Source organism: Sceloporus occidentalis, unplaced genomic scaffold (genome assembly GCF_023333645.1).
Source record: "Sceloporus occidentalis isolate IW3139 unplaced genomic scaffold, rSceOcc1.0.p SCAF_16, whole genome shotgun sequence".
In the NCBI taxonomy this organism is placed as follows: domain Eukaryota; kingdom Metazoa; phylum Chordata; class Lepidosauria; order Squamata; family Phrynosomatidae; genus Sceloporus; species Sceloporus occidentalis.
In genome coordinates, this window is record NW_028316996.1 from 9,907,072 (window position 1) to 9,925,340 (window position 18,269).

Consider the following 18,269-nt stretch of genomic DNA (forward strand, 5'->3'; position numbering starts at 1 on the left):
ATCCTATTAATTACAGTAATCAAAGTTTTGAAAAAATCATAAAAAAACATTGGAATATTCTACTGAAAGATGATGTTGAGGTATTTGCTTTCAGAGGTTCCTTGAGTTGTCTTTAGAGGGGCTTCCAACTTAATTTTTTTTTCTTTCACTTTCTGACCCCAAAAAACAGGGGGTGCAACATTTGTTTAGTCTGTAAGACACATAAGCCACAAAAAAAATAATTATTTTTCTAATGCCAAACAATTTGAGATCAAACATTGTCTCCCATGCTCCTCATTCAATAATATTGATAGTATTAATATACTAACAAAATATATCTCACATCTGACTATGGCGTGTGTGTTTTGTTAGCTTTTTTTAACTATTTTGGATATGTTCCTCTAACCTTTATATAAAGTATCTTACAAAAGTTAGTACACCCCTCACATTTTTGTAACTATTTTATTGTATATTTTCATGTGACAACACTGAAGAAATGACACTCTGCTAAAATGTAAAGTAGTGAGCGTACAGCCTGTATAACAGTGTAAATTTGCTGTCCCCTCAAAATAACTCAACACACAGCCATTAATGTCTAAACCTTGGCAACAAAAGTGAGTACACCCCTAAGTGGAAATGTCCAAATTGGGCCCAATTAGCCATTTCCCTTCCCCAGTGTCATGTGACTCGTTAGTTTTACAAGGTCTCAGGTGCGAATGGGGAGCGGGTGTGTTAAATTTGGTGTTATCGTTCTCACAATCTCTCATACTGGTCACTGGAAGGTCAACATGGCACATGGAAAGAACTCTCTGAGGATCTGAAAAAAAGAATTGTTGCTCTACATAAAGATGGCCTAGGCTATATGAAGATTACCAAAACCCTGAAACTGAGCTGCAGCACAGTGGGCAGGACCATACAGCGATTTCACAGGACAGGTTCCACTCAGAACATGCCACGCCATTGGTCGACCAAAGAAGTTGAGTGCGCATGCTCAGTATCATATCCAGAGGTTGTCTTTGGGAAATATAGGTATGAGTGCTGCCAGCATTGCTGTAGAGGTTAAAGGGGTAGGGGGTCAGCCTGTCAGTGCTCAGACCATACGCCGCACACTGCATCAAATTGGTCTGCGTGGCTGTCATCCCAGAAGGAAGCCTCTTCTAAAGATGATGCACAAGAAACATTCCAACATGATAACGTCCCCAAACACACCTCCAAGACGACCACTGCCTTGCTAACGAAGCTGAGGGTAAAGGTGATGGACTGGCCAAGCATGTCTCCAGACCTAAACCCTATTGAGCATCTGTGAGGCATCTTCAAATGGAAGGTGGGGGAGCGCAAGGTCTCCAACATCCACCAGCTCCGTGATGTCATCATGGAGGAGTGGAAGAGGACTCCAGTGGCAACCTGTGAAGCCCTGGTGAACTCCATGCCCAAGAGGGTTAAGGCAGTGCTGTAAAATAATGGTGGACACACAAAATATTGACAGCATTGAGATGCTGTGGCTCGACCTCAAAAAGAGTGTTCATGCTCAAAAATCCTCCAGTGTGGCTGAATCAGAACAAAATTCCTCCACAAACATCAGAAAAATGTTTGATTGCAGTTGTTACTACCTAGGGTGGCACAACCAGTTCTTTTTTAAATGAGTGTTATAGATTTTGATTAATTCCTTACCTCCAATAAATGAAACGTTTATCTAAAAACTGTGTTTTGTGTTTATTCACATTGTCTTCATCTTATATTTAATAAGTTGCCTCATCTGAAAACATTTAATGTGACAAATAAGCCAAAAAAGAAGAAATCGGGAAGTACATTATTTTTTCCTCTGGTCATGCCCTGCTCTGCTTTCTTCATAATAAGGGATGTGTTTTATTATTATGTCAGGGATAACCCTTTGCAGCATTAATCAAGAAACAGGGCATAATGAATTATAATTTACAATCTGATTACATCTACCTTGTTTTATTTTAAATGTTCAGCCCAATAAATTGAATGACAATGTATACTTTTTTTATTTTACATATTTTTATTTTCTCCCACATTCTATAAGCTTATGCACATAGTATATAACTGATTGATATTCCTTTCTGTTTTGTTTCTGACAGGGGTTATTGCTTGAATAAGAAATAACAATAAATACAAAACGGAATACATTTAGAAGATGAATGGCATAATCCACTTTTATGACATGTGAAAGTATGATCATATATATTCAGTTAATTTACTTTGGGCAGGAAAAATGAAATCTAGCAAAAAATATTTTTTTTATATTTAAAAAAAAATGTTTTTGTTATATTCTAGTAATGATCACAAAATCACAAATAAGCCTATAAGCCTTGCTTTCATCGATGTATTATGTATCTGTTTTTTATAATAATTTTCTGTATGACATTTTAAGTGAACTATGATTTATTTGACTGTATAATAAACAAGGTTTGTTACTTTAATGTGCTAAGAGGAACTATGTTAAATGTGGTAAATGATTATGTTGTGAGCTATAAGAACAGATTCGCCAATTCCTTTAGGTGTAATTACTAGACGTGGGCGCCGGCCAACTCTTCGTGTTCGTCTTTGTGTGGGAAAAAATATTTGCCCAATCCTGTGTTCAGTTCAGGCGAATATTCGTGTACATTCTTCATGTTCCTTTTTTTTCTTCTTGTTTGCTGTTTTTTGTAGAAGTGGTTAATACGAGGTTAATGCGGTACGCACTACGCAGCAGCTTTGGCGCCAGGATTTTAAATGTACTTCATTGGTTGATGGCAGACGAGCCCCCTGCTGGCGACCAGTAGAGTCGCCCGTACAGACTTTTAAAATCCTGGTGCTGCAACTTGGCCGGGAGAGACCACTGGAACGACCAATAGAGTGCGAGTGAGTCTATTGGTCGCCTGCAGGGGCCTCCTCTGGCATCAACCAATTGGTTGATGCCTAAGGAGGCCCCTGCAGGCGACCAATAGAGTTGCTTGCACGCCCCTTTAACTCCAGACGGGGAACTTGGCCTGTCTCTCCACTGCAATACTTAAAGGTCTTTAACTCCTGATGGCGAACCTATGGACTTCCGCTACCGTTAACCCCTGCGATGGTGTGTAGATAAGGTACATTTATAAAATCAGAAATTCATTGCTAGGATTTGATCACCTTCTAAGCTCCTAAGCTCTTTTAAATTGGGCGTCTGCTGCCATACAGTTATATGGCAGCTGGGGAGGGACCACAGAGAATCCCTGCAGTTAATTTTGGTGCTGCTGAATGCCTCAACATGGTGGCATTATAGCAACCCTGTTTTATCAAAGAAAGTAATTTTAGATCGCTTTCTAAGCTTATTTAATGCCATGAAATACCAGGCATGGGATAGGTCGTTAACTGATTGTTTTTGCGTGACGTGCCTGACAAGTCATTGGTTGCTAAGGGGTTAATATCATTGTGACAACTTGACATTGCGTTAAGAGTTGGAACTAACTGAGAGAGCATCGGTAGATTGTAAGCTCGTTTGAGCAGGGCTCTCCTCACCTGTTGTCTCTGTAAGTAAATTTTTTATGTTACATACTACTTGTTATGTCCTATCTACCCATTGTACAGCGCTATGGAATTTGATGGCGCTATATAAAACAATAAATAATAATAATATAGATTGAATAATGCTAAATAATATTTTAAGTATGAAATCTTTTTTTTAAGAGAGTTTATTTGCCTGTTTATTATCTAGTATGAAAAAGCTTTCTGTATATTAAAAAACTTTGTTTTCAAACAGTCCTAATGACCATTTATTGTTCAAATTATATTTCTAAGCTGTAATTAATGTAATTAATGCAAATGGCGGTCATAACAATTTTTTTTATTTTCATAAAGTGTGCCCCTGCATTCTGCATCTGTGTCAGGCATATCTGAAGTCTAACTGGTATGGTTTTCCCACCACAATCAGCTTACCTCAATCCCATTGAACAACTTCAGGATCATTTGGAAGGGGAAAAGGCATAACATACTGTTATATCTCTCTCTAAGATTCACTAAAGAAGTTAGAATAATATGGACTTACCTGGGAACTTCTTGGCTCCGGCTACCCGGATCCTTCACATGTGGGACCCGGCCAGGACTGCCCACTAATGTCATCGGGTGGTCCCACTGATGTGGGGGGCGGTCCCGCTGACATGGGAAACAACCCCATTTAAAGTGGAAATGGGTGGGGAGTGGGGTGAGTCAAGACCCTGCTCCCGTGACCCGGAGGATTCGGGTGTTGACTAGAAGAACTGGTGCTTCACCCGGAGATCCCCGGATCAAGCCCAGAGAGTTCCCAGGTATGAATTTGGACAGTAAATTCTACATGAACATGTAGAATCAATGCCAGAAAGGGTTAAAGCAGCAATGAATGTAATGAATGCAATTTATACCAAAGATTTTTTTTTAATTTTCAGTATGCACTAAGAAGCTTTTTTTTACGTTTATGATATATTGTCAAACTAGTTTTTCAGAAAACGTGGTGTGAATATACTATATATATATATATATATATATATATATATATATATATATATATATATATATATATATATGTACCGTATTTCCCCATGTATAAGATGCAAAAATCTGAGGTCTAAAAACTAGACTTGTGCATTCGTCTTCGGGCGAACATGAAAACGAACACGAAGTGTGCATTTTCGTGTTCGTTCTGAAGACACGCCGAAGAGAAGACAGCGGCGGTAAAACGTAGGTGAAGATGAAGACACACACCACGAAGATCTTCGTGATCGTCTTCGTCTTCATCTACCATTCTCCCCCCCTTCTAACTTACCTTGTCTTCGCGGCATCGCGGCAGTTCCCGGAAGTGGAAATACGCAGGTTCGCCGCCACGGGTTACAGGGCAGTGCGAATGAGCCTATTGGTTGATCCCAGAGGAAGACCCTGCAGGTGACCAATAGGCTCATCCCACTGGTCTCCCTCCCTGTTCAATTAGTTAAATGTCCGTACGAGCGATTTTATTGGTTGCTCGTACGGACATTTAACTAATTGAAAAGGGAGGGAGACCAGTGGGATGTGCCGGGTAAGTTGCAGCATTGGGGTTTTAAAACCTCAATGCTGCAACTTACCCTGCAGATGCCACTTGTCTTTAACTAATTGAACAGGGAGGGAGACCAGTGGCATCAGCAGGGTAAGTTGCAGCATTGGGGTTTTAAAACCTCAATGCTGCAACTTACCTGGCACATCCCACTGGTCTCCCTCCCTGTTCAATTAGTTAGTCTGTGCCGGGTTAAATGTCCGTACGAGCGACCAATAAAGTCGCTCGTATGGACATTTAACTAATTGTTGAACAGGGAGGGAGACCAGTGGGATGTGCCAGGTAAGTTGCAGCATTGAGGTTTTAAAACCCCAATGCTGCAGCTTACCCTGCAGATGCCACTGGTCTCCCTCCCTGTTCAATTAGTTAAATGTCCGTACGAGCGACTTTATTGGTTGCTCGTACGGACATTTAACTAATTGAAAAGGGAGGGAGACCAGTGGGATGTGCCGGGTAAGTTGCAGCATTGGGGTTTTAAAACCTCAATGCTGCAACTTACCCTGCAGATGCCACTTGTCTTTAACTAATTGAACAGGGAGGGAGACCAGTGGCATCAGCAGGGTAAGTTGCAGCATTGGGGTTTTAAAACCTCCCACTGGTCTCCCTCCCTGTTCAATTAGTTAGTCTGTGCCGGGTTAAATGTCCGTACGAGCGACTTTATTGGTTGCTCGTACGGACATTTAACTAATTGAACAGGGAGGGAGACCAGTGGGATGTGTCGGGTAAGTTACGGCACCAGGAGTTAACAGTCTGTATGAGCGACCCTATTGGTTGCCAGCAGGGGGCTCGTCTGCCATCAACCAATGGCAGACGAGCCCCCTGCTGACGACCAATAGAGTTGCTCATACGTACATTTAAACTCCTGGCGCCAGAGCTGCGTTAACCCCGTATTAACCCCTTAACCGGGGAAACGAAGAAAAACCGAACACGAAAAATGTCCACGAATATTCGCCCGAAGAGAAGACAGGAACAGGCGAATATTCGTGGAATACGAAGATTTCCCCCCCCCCGAAGACGAGCACGAAGACGAACACGAAGTGCCCCCTGGTGCCCAAGTCTACTAAAAACTAGGTGTGTCTTATACAGTGGTTGTAGATTGCAGTTACTACTTCCCAGTCCCTCCCTGCAGTCACACTGACAATCGGCCCCGCCCCTTTCTGACTCACTGCCAATTGGGCCCGCCCAGTTTCTTATAGCATCCACATGGTTCAGAAACTCATCTAACAGTAAGTGAAAAAAAAAATATTTGGGTTGCTGAAACTTAGGGGAGGTGGGGGTTAGTTTAGTGGCAGTTATGGTTAATGGGGTCTTTAGGGTTAATTTAAGGACAGTTAAGGTTGATGGGGTCTTAAGGGTTAATTTAGGGGCAGTTATGGTTAATGGGGTATTTAGGGTTAATTTAGGGGCAGTTATGGTTAATAGGGTCTTTAGGGTTAATTTAAGGGCAGTTATGGTTGATGGGGTTTTAATTTAGGGGCAGTTAATGGATGGGAGTGATGGGGATGATGAGTATGAATTTTATGATACATAAAACTCGAGTTCAATAACTATGTAATACATTTTTTTTCACATTTCGGGCCCCAACATTAAGCTGCGTCTTATACGTGGGAGCGTCTTATAAATGGGGAAATACGGTATATACTGTATATATGCTTACAGCATGCAGAGGTTTATATTTTTTCATTTACCATGAAAAGATGCTTGTTCCATGCAATGATCCCTGCTATGAGCATGGATCTTATTACTTTATTTTAGAGAGATTCTGCCAATCAACAGTGCCAATATTTTAGCTCTTTTGAAAAACTTGCATTAATTCCTAGTATCCCGTGTCTCCTTGTCTCATTACCTGTACCCTTGGAGTACACCACTAGCCCTTTTACTTTTATTATTGCTTTTGCTCCTGCTGCTTGTATACCAATAACTCAGGTCTGCTTACCTTCGGGATACTTCTGTGTGAGCTAATGTGTACTCATGCAGCATTGATTTCCTAATTGGTTCTTCCCTGAAGCAGCCACACACAAAAAAACATCTATACAGGGATACGAAAACCAATGAAAGAAAATCCAGTTACAATCAAAAGTGATTGTCCTTTAACAGAACATTTCTCCTGTGGCTCCAACACAAAAGATCCTGCTTGCAGAATGTGTTGGCTTATTTTCTTTTCTTTAAGAAACATGCACTATATATATATATATATATATATATATATATATATATATATATATATATATATATACCGTATTTTTCGCTCTATAAGACGCACCTGCTGATAAGACGCACCTAGATTTTAGAGGAGAAAAAAAAGGAAAAAATATTTTGAGCTAAAAAATGGGCTAAAATATTTATTACAATAACTGAATAACTTAACATGAACAATAGCCAACAGCAGCATTAAGAACCATCATTACTGTAAAAGATAAGGTCTCTAGTCATTGGGAAATCCCAAAAATTCCTCACAACTGTCCGAACTTGTCACGCTCAGTGGCTCACTATCACTGGTGTCAGGGTCTTCATAAAGGACATCATCCTCTGAACCATCCAAGGCATTACTGATGCCACATTTCTTAAAGGAACTTACAACCGTTTCATCCTTCACGGCTTGCCATGACGTTTTCACCCACTCACAAACTTGAGTGATGGTAGGCCTTTTCATTCTTCCAGTGGGTGTCACTTTTTTTTACACTTTACTGTTCACTCTCTTCTCTCTTCATCCACATGTACCGGTATACAAGGTGCAAAAATACACTTCCCGTCATGCCTGCACAGAAAAAAGCTGGTCAGACATGATGGGAAGTGTAGTTGGACTACAAGCGCCGTACTGCGCATGCGCCGGCGCCATACGTGACACGGCGCTTGCGTCAAATCCCCCCGTCCTCTCCATCCAGTCCGCCCTTAGCCGTCGCAACGGACCAGAGAAGAGGAGAGGCGGCGACAGAGGCGGCGGTCTCCAGATGAAGACCTCCCCTGGACGGCAAAGCGAGACAGAGACTGTCCGGGACACTTTTGGTGAGTATATCGTTGCCCCCCCCCTCCCTGCCTGCATCTTCGCTCCATAAGACGCGGCTGATTTTTCATCCTACTTTGGGAGGAAAAAAACTGCGTCTTATGGAGCGAAAAATACGGTATATACTTTCCCTTAAATATACAGCAGAACATCGTAAGTAAAAAGAAAACTTAATAGAAAAAAAAAAAGTCCCTCTGTAACTACCATAACTATTCAGCTCCTGAACTCTCACTTTCACCTGGTAATCAATTGCAAGAATAACAAAGTATCATTTATATTATGTTTGTTTTTTAAAATAAAATATAAATATTATAGCTTGCCTTGTAGTATAAGGCAATCTAGTTTAACAATTAATACATTGTGTTAAACTTGTTATTCCCATATTAAACTTACTTTTTCTGGAGGTGGCCATTTTAAATGGTCTTCTGATATTTATACTCCATCGCTTAGATGTAAATATCATGGTATTGATTGCTTTATGAAGTTTGTATGTCCTTTTCCCATAGATCTATATTACTCAAATTTTGAGGCATGACAATTAACAATTAAGCATGTTTGTCTAGTTTATGAGGATGAGCCAAATATGTCAAGCAAGTATACACTTATCAGTATCATTTAAATGGAGTAAAATTAACATTGTGTTGAAGATAAAAGAAATATTGATGCTATTATCATTATAATTATTAATTTTATATAGCTCCATCATATTCAGTAGTGCTGTCCAATGGATTTAAAATATTGTTTACTACTTTAGTACACATATTAAACCCTTATGAGGCTGTCATATGCATTCATGCTTACCTATAAGGTAAAGCTGCAGCTAAAGAGCTGCTGTTCTCCCCCTCCATGGTCCGATGATTTAATTTTTAAAAAAAAATAAATGAGTGCTTTTTGCATACGGTAGGAAAAAAAGTGGGGGTGATAATTATTCCAGTATATATATGATGGCTGGAGTGATCCTTTAAAATCACGTATCATGCAAATAGTTCCCCAGAGTGAAAACATTTAGCTTGCAGGTATAAAGTTATCAACGTCAGCAGGTGACATTGAAAGGAACGCATCCATCAAACTGACAATAGTTATCCTTGTGATCCCTTTACAAATCTAAGATTAGTCCTCTGTAAGTAATCAATCCAAAGTATATACAAAGAGGAGACAGCAAATCAGTAAGCATTTATTTCTATTTCTTATTAACTACGGGCTTCCTTTAATTAATGCATTTTCTATTTTCTACAGAGATAATTTGCATTTAGAAATATATTTTTATATATAAATATATTACCATATTGTCATCGTGAGTGGCAGATAGATGAATAATTCAATTTATTAGTTGTAGTTATTGGTTAAGAATTAATTTGAGGTTGTTCCTTGTGCTTTGGTATCAGAGTGCTGGAGCAGACCTACTATGGGTGGAATGTGATGAACTTACCTGCAGAGATGCCGCTGCCCCACAGTGCCACTGGCAGTAAGTCACAGAGGGAAACACAAAGTACAAGTTGAAGGGCGTTTGAGAAGTTAGTTCAGAAACAGAATGCAGGAACGGTATTTGAGGTAGCTTAGAAATCCGTAAACTAGGAGTGGTAAGTTGAAGTAAGGCAATATTAGAGAGATAGTCTTAGATCAAAATAACAGTTAATTATTCATGATGCCGGATCGAGTGTACAGCAAAGACCTGATAACTAATTAGCAGTCAAGAAATTTTTAGATTTTAGATGTATTCAGCATATGAATATAACATTTACAGTCTTAATTGCTTAAATAATTACTCATTTGAATTAATGTGTAGGGATACTGAGCTATTATTTAATGTGCATTATATAAATATATGTGTTGTGGGTTCCGTTATTCTTAATTTACTCCTATTTAGATATTAATTACCTATACCTTGAAAATACTGTCAATACAATCACATATTGATAGTATAAGATTATTTTTGTAATGATACTAGAATCCGATATTACTGATGTTACTGATTTCTGTGCTTCCTATGGGCACAAAGCAGTTTTTTTAGGCTGAAAACACTCGCCTCTTAAAAGATACAGTTCACTGATTTATTTTTATTGGTTTCCTTAGAGACTTGACCTTTCACTTCTTCTCCGCTTTGTACTGAAAAGGAAAGCAAGTCTTCCTTCAGTAGAGTTGAAATAATGCTAAGCCACTTTACCTGTCACCATAAGAACTGAAGATAAAAATAATAAGAGATTCAGTTAAGTTTTATATTAAGATAACAGGTATGGTGTAAATAGATAACCTTAACTGGTCACGGATGTATTATAGCCAGAGTCAGAGATTGTACAACTTAAACTGGTATAACTACATCAAATACAGGTTCCCAGAAGAATTATAGCTCAGATATACAATGAAATAAGTATACTTGGGCCATGTAGTGGTCATAATCAATATAGCTCTTAATCAACTATTTTAAATGGTAAGTAATTACTCATAGTATTTATCAATAAAATACTATACAATATACATACGTTCCTACGATGTTTCTTAATGATGATATTGTTATTGTAATAGCAAGAAATCATTAAAAAAACTAATCTAGGCAATACATACAGGGAATACTTGGGTATGGACAGACATCAATATTCCAAACAGGAACCCACGTTACTTATTACCTTAGCTCTTGATTATGCTCATAAGGTAAGTTCATACTATTAAAAAGGGTAGCCAAGGCCATTTGTCAGGGATCAATGATCGAATCATACCTTCTTCATTGTCCCTGCCTTAAAAGAGCTTCACTGAAAAATGCTGCTTGTGCACTTTTCAGTAGGGATGTCAGGTGTCTGCACACAACCAACACACTTTGCCAGTGCACTTTTTAATAAAGGCAGGATCATGCTTTGTATGTCATTGTTGTATTATCAAAGGGGATGGGCACAAAAAACATTTTTAGTAAGGGAAAACCTTTGTTTGGGCTTGCCAGGAAGTCTATTACGGTGATACAATAAGATGCAGCATCAGGTTACAGCAAACCAAATTGAATACAAAGGAGGCAAAGTTACAATTTTCTTTATGAGGTCCCCTGATGATTTATGTAACATGCATTAAGGCATATTACAAAAATGTGTGTTTTTTTTAAGTTTTTAGTCAAGGCTAGTAAACAGAGAATACCGTATTTGCTCGATTATAAGACGACCCTGATTATAAGACGACCCCCCAAATCTGAATATTAATTTAGGAAAAAAAGAAAAAGCCTGAATATAAGACGACCCTATAGGAAAAAAGTTTTACCAGTAAATGTTAATTCATCTAAACTATTTTTTTTTGAATAAAAGCTATGATTGAGAAAAATATTTTGGTTTTATTTCCTTCTATTTTCCAATCTGCCCCCCAGTTATGCACATCTGCCCCAGAAATGCCTTATACCCCCTATATGCCACTGTGCCCCATGATATGCCTTTTAACCCTCTAAATGCCACTGTGCCCCATGATATGCCTTTTAACCCTATATGCCACTGTGCCCCATGATATGCCTTTTGACCCCCTATGTGCCACTCTGCCTCCAGAAATGCCTTATACCCCTATATGCCACTCTGGCATTTAGAGGGTTAAAAGGCATATTATGGGGTAGAGTGGCATATAGGGAGGTTTAGTAGAGTGGCGTATAGAGGGTTAAAAAGGCATTTCTGGAGGCAGAGTGGCATTAAGGGGGTTAAAAGGCATTTCACAGAGCACTCTGCCTCCACAAATACGGTATTTCACTTTTTTATATAATGATTGTGTATTTTATGGGGATTTGGGGTTAAGGTTTTTTTCCTCGTGGGGCCCACAATCGACTAAGTGCCATTTGTCATGTTCAACGTATTTACACTTAAAGGGACTCCATAGAAAACCTTAAAAAAAATAAGCACGGGGAGGGTGCAGTCAGGGTATGAAAGTTGCCTAATGATCATGTTGCTCTCAAAACCCAGGAGACCAAATGCATCACATAATCACACCCAGTTCTTTCAATGGCCCAAAGAGTGCCATGGATATTGGTACAGAAGGTTCCATTTGGAAAACAAGCTTATGAAAATGTCTCTGTTTGTGTAATCTTTTAGTGCTTTTAGATTTTAACTTGTGCTGTATGGGTTTAAATATCTATGCTCTACACAATATAGTATACATTAGCAGTTGGCTAAATTCCCAGGCTTATTCTGAGAACTATCCCTGCTCTTTAATTGGCCACTTATAAATTATTATCGACCTGACAGATTTCCCAGAATAAGTCTGGGAATTTAGACAACTGCTGTAATCAATGTATTTTTGTCTCATTGGTGGTTAATTGGTTCTGCCATTCTAACAATGCATATGTGTGCCTTACGTGGATTTTGGCTGAGAATTATCATTGTTGTTCATGTAGACCAAAGCATTGAATTGCTCTGCATGTTTATATACAGACAAATGTTTTGTAGTAGTGACTCTGATGAGGAGTGGGTGGCTGGGGGTGCTGCCCAAAGGTAAATGTGTCATTGATTGTTGGTAAATTTTTCAGTAAATGGTTGAATTAGGGCATGCAAATGAATATAAGATGTATTGCAGTATGTCATATAACCCTCAGCAGTATGGCAGGTAACAAATTAACAATGGACACTTGTTTAAATGCATTTATTTCAATTGTACACTAAATTATTACTAAATTTACAGATTGCAATATTTCCCATGTAATATGGATTACAGGAATGTATTGTCATGTCAGCTATAAGCATACACTTTAGCAATGCATCTTTGCTGTCTAGAGAACTAAATGGTTCCACAACTTTATCCTATTATGAATTTCTGTATACTAATCAGATTCATTCTGTATGTTTTATGAAAAAATTTTACATTTTCACAGTTCAGAAACATACTGAACTACAGAATGAACTATTCTGTCGAATAAGTTATAATTTCCAAGCAATTTTCTGCGCAATCCACTGTTGATTTGGCAAATGCATTTACAAGTCAAAATTCAAAAAAAGAACATTTTAGACAGAAAATGTTCTGCAGAGTGATAGATGATTTTACTTTTGAGAGCAGATACAATAGTTTCTAGCATTCTTTAAGCCTTTTAGTATTGGTATAATTTACCTTTCATTGATCACAAGAGGAAGGACATTTTGAAAGCAATACTCATTTAATAAATTGATGTCAAATTTTGGATGGATTGTTAGCTTAAGGAATGCAATGCACTGATAGTTGAAGAAAAGTGTCCTTCAAACTCTTGACACATATAGGCTTTCAGGACCAGTTCTATAGATCCTTTAAAAAGCAATGCAATCACTAGCTGTTCACATGAACACTCATGGATCTACTGACTGATACTTGTGCTCATGACAGTTTGCATAAAATCCCAAATAGAAATGTGACCTTATGTGCAAGTATAGTAAAAACTAACTGGGTCACTAATACTAAAGCGTATATAATAGCAGCACAAAACCCAACATATGCTCGTATAAGGGAGCAATTAATCACAGGACACGACCTTGTCCCAATATAGTTTATCCAACAGAAAAAGGAAGAAGAGTTGTGATGTTTTCTTTTTCTGGTGGATGTACCAATATTGAAGAAATCATAAATTCTAAATCTTTTCTATTAGAATATGTTTAAACTTCCCAGGGCCGGTCCTTCTAAGCCCTCCCCATAATAGGAGGAGGTGGCATGGTCATGACTGTAGGCCATCTATGGTCCCTTATTGTACCCAAAATATATAGTTTGTATATATATATGTAAATGGATTTAGCCGGATTACCTGAAACATCGTAGTTTAATCTAATCTGAATGTGTTGAGATATTGTAACAGTGTCTGGGATCAGACATCAGACAGAACAAGGTTTTATTACTCTGTATCAAATGCCAATTATTGCAAATCTTGTTAATCTCATGGGATGCAATGTTAAACTTTGTTGCAAAGACCATTCTAGAACTCACATTACTTGTTTTACAAACCACTCAAGCTTTCTGTAACAGAGATGAATAGGCGCTTGTCTATAACCTCTCTGGCTGAACCTCTCGGTCTTTTCTCCAAGTTGTACCTGGCATCTTACATCTTCAGAGTTATTCCTAATCACTTTTAGAAATTGTGAATATGGGAGTTACTTTTACATGCTGTTTGGATGAAAGCTGGTGGAAGGTAACAGAGAGTTCCCGTAAAGCCCAAGTTACTAAATAACTTTATCTAAAAGTTGTATCAATTGATGATCACTGTTCATAGTAAAACGTACCTGTAATTCCAAGTTGTTCAAATTTGTCACCATGTTGAGTAAATCTTCCCGACTCAAAAATACATCATCCAGAAACCTGCAATATAATGGAATATATTGGCCAAATTTCTGGAGAATGTGTTCACATTTATACTGTATATACACGTACATGTTAGCGTAGGTGGGTGCCATGGCTGCTCCCATGGACGTACCTGTCATTTGAAAATACAACTATGTTCCAAAACTTAAGGTGGGTGTAAACTGTTGACATTTTATAGTTGAAATATGCTTCGGTTAAATTATGTACGAGATTATTTTATTTATTGATTTTGAAACAAGATAGGATGAATTAATTACAGCCATACTATTAATTCCAGGGTTAATTAATAGATTCATAATCAGTTTTAGCTGGTGAGGGGGCAGCATTTAGACAGGTGTGAGGAATTGATTGTGCTATTTAAGAATGTTATGTACATACGTAGTGTGTATGGGCTGGTTACAAGGAAGATCTTTGATCTCCCAACTTGCCCTTGGAGCAATTACTGTATGTGCCAGAGAACCTGACCATTCCATAGGGCAATGACCTCCTATTTATGTGGCAGAGGGCCAGCCGTCCCATTTGCCAATCCTACCAGCCCTCCCTTGGTAGATTTTTGAACATAAGACTGTGTGGTGAGTGATAGTAGTAGCTACAGTAGCCGAGACACATTGCTTGCAGGCTCCTGAAAAGGAAAACCAGAATGAGAAACACTGGTGTATGTTGAATGAAGATCAACTGACTCCCAGCATGGTGTCAGCATGAGAATGAGAGTATGTACAAGTTCTAGGAGCTCTGTTCTCTTCTGCACAAATCCCACGAGCAATCTGATGCCTGAGAAGTACTGTAGAGTCATGTGATAAAACAAGAGAAATACTCTTCGAGTACAGAGCCATTTTCTGGGATAATGAGCATGCACTCCCGGTTGCTGGGATTTAAATTATAGGAATCATCTAATTATTAATCATAGAATGTGTTTCTATAAAATCGCTAGCCCTAGATCCTTAATTAAAATATTATCAAAAATGACGCAACTTTTTCTTTATAGACCTAGTACTACACTTTAGCTTATATGTAAAGACTACATAATATGAAAAAATTACCCTTACTGGTTCATTCTAAACTTTCCAATTTCACCTAATACGATACAGCAGTATACAAAACATGCTCTGGTTGATTTTGCAAAGCATGCTCACTGATTAATTAGCATCATTAGCAGAAGGAGAAGATCTGGCAATTGTTCATTCATTTGAGAAAGTATTTTTAAACAGGTCTTATTTGAGGAAAATAGCATTTTAATTGGTGCATAATACCAAATCACATGCTAGCAAATGTACTACATTTATTTCATAAGAGAATAAAAACATAATTGAAATGCTAAATAGTGATCTCCTTTATTGTCTCTTTCCTTCTCATTTAGATTTGTAATGGATAGGGTGTTTCAGTGTATTATAGTGTGAAGACATTTAGTAGCATAAAGTAATTGGCCAAGCACCTTACCACACTGAAATACAGTTATTTCAGCTAAATTATTTTTTTTTTCTCAAAAAAAAATAAATGTTTCAGGTTGTCTGAATAAAACGTGTGCCACCCCTTGCCAATTTAAAGCATTGTCTGGTCTTTAGTAAAGGATTATTGTAAACAGATTTTCAATTTTCCAGAGTTACTACACATTTATTATCATTTATTGAGATCAGAATAGCATGGAACCCACTTGGCCCTTGATGTTATAATGCACAAAATACAAGCTTTAGCTAGAGTACTGGAGTTTTGCATAACTACAGTGTCCTGAAGTGACTATCATTAATGATCTCCAGCAGGGGAGGGCTGGCAGCCTAAGGCCTGGGGGGCAAGTCTAGTCAACTGGCCCGTTGCACCATCAAAGCGGCTGCGAGCGACATTGAAAGCGGCCGTCGTGCGGCAGTCACTCCACCAGCGCCTAATGAAATTAAAGTGGCCGGCGTGCACGCACCGCATGCCTCAGCTCTTCATCACACCCCTTTTAAGACGTGGGAAGAGGAGCTGAGGCATGGCCATTGGGTCTGACAGCCGCATGATGCAGGGGGGTACCGAGAGTATTTGGCACCTGTGGCAGACCCTGTATGTGGCACCCCCCCCCCCCCACACACACACTTTAAAACTGCATAGTTTCTATGGTTAGGCAAACATTGACAGGGGTACAGCATATTTGTTATCATTATATGCTTAGGGATTATGCGGTACCACCGTCAATGTGTGCCTATACATTGAGCCAGACACTGACAACCCCTATCACTATATACTAAGCCAAACATTGATGTGGTGTAGGCTTACCACTTTAGTGACTGGCATAGTATATAGTAGGGATGCAACGAAATGAAAATTCTGGACTGAAACTAAAAATTCAGCATTCACTTGGCCAAAACTGAAAAAAAAAACAAAAAAAACCTTTAAAATACTTTATTAAAAGTAACACCAAAATTAGACAAAAAAATCAACAACAATATTAACATATATATACACACAAACACACATATATAACAACAATCACAATCCTATCATGCCCAGGTTCTAGCATGTGCTGGCTGACTTAGCATGATAGGAGTGTGATTGCTGTTTGCAATTATATATATATATATATATATATTAATACTGTCATTGAATTATTCTGTCCAATAAAAGTGTTAACACACCGAAGTTGGACCAAAAAATAATTTATAACAGCAATCACACTCCTATCATGCCTAGGCAGCCACTACATGCTGGAATCTGGGCATGAAAGGAATGTGATTACGGACTCTATGCCAAGCTATCCCCCAACACTTACACATCCATGCTATCTGAAACCCTCATTCACAAACATTCAGCATAACACCCATCACTCTCACACACTTACATTCAGCATAACACCCATCACTCTCACACACTTACATTCAGCATAACACCCATCACTCTCACACACTTACATTCAGCATAACACCCATCACTCTCACACACTTACATTCAGCATAACACCCATCACTCTCACACACTTACATTCAGCATAACACCCATCACTCTCACACACTTACTAATCCACTCTTTCCTACCTTTTCTTCTTTCACTCTCACTTTTCCTCCTCCTCCTCTTCTTCTTCTTCCTGTCCTTCCGGTGCACTGAGCGCGGAAGACGGTGGGCGTGGCTTCAATGTTGTGCCGCGCGCATCGTTTCTGAAGGCGTGCCGGCCTGGTGGCACCCCTCAGATGAGCGGCAGCCGGGGCGGACCACCCCCCTCCCCCCCACGCCAGGTACGCATGACGGCCGCATTCAATCCTGCTCGCGGCCGCTTAGTTTTTAACTTTGCGGCCGCAGCCGCATTGAATGCTCGTCCGTCCGGCCCACCGGCCCGGATTTAGGGCGGCCTGGGGGGCAATTGCCCCCCTGCCCCCCGGCCCAGTCCGCCCCTGATCTCCAGATGGTCAATCTCTCACTGTTCATATCATTCACTAAGGGTCGAATAGGATAAAGATGGCCTTTTTGATGGGACTGAAGGATCAACTTGGTCCTCCTTATGGGGAATTCACTAGATAAATAAAAGTTTCTTGACAAATGGTGTACTTGCAGCTGACCTCTCAGCCTTTTGCCAAGCTTCCATGATTGCAACTTAACAAAGATGGTATATTTTTTCCTTATTCTGTTGAGGCTTATATACTTGTCTCAAAATGAAATTAAAAATATATATATTTTTTACATAAGAACCATATGCCTAAGAGTGTGTTAGACCATTTTGTTCTCTAATCTCTTGTTTTTCTTTCCCTGGAGCCTTTTCAATCTTTTTAATAGTCACAAAGGATTAAGAAAGAATATGTATTTGCCAGCATCTACAATAAGATAACAAAAACCAATTGAAATATATAATGAAAATGATTATTCTTTCATTTTTAAAGTACAGTAATGTTTTATATATGTGGAGCTAGCGTAGGATGTACAAAATTACTCACCCACATATTCAATTTTAATAATTTCATTGCAATTCTGCCTTTAGTTCCATAGTATATATGCAATTCTAATCCATTT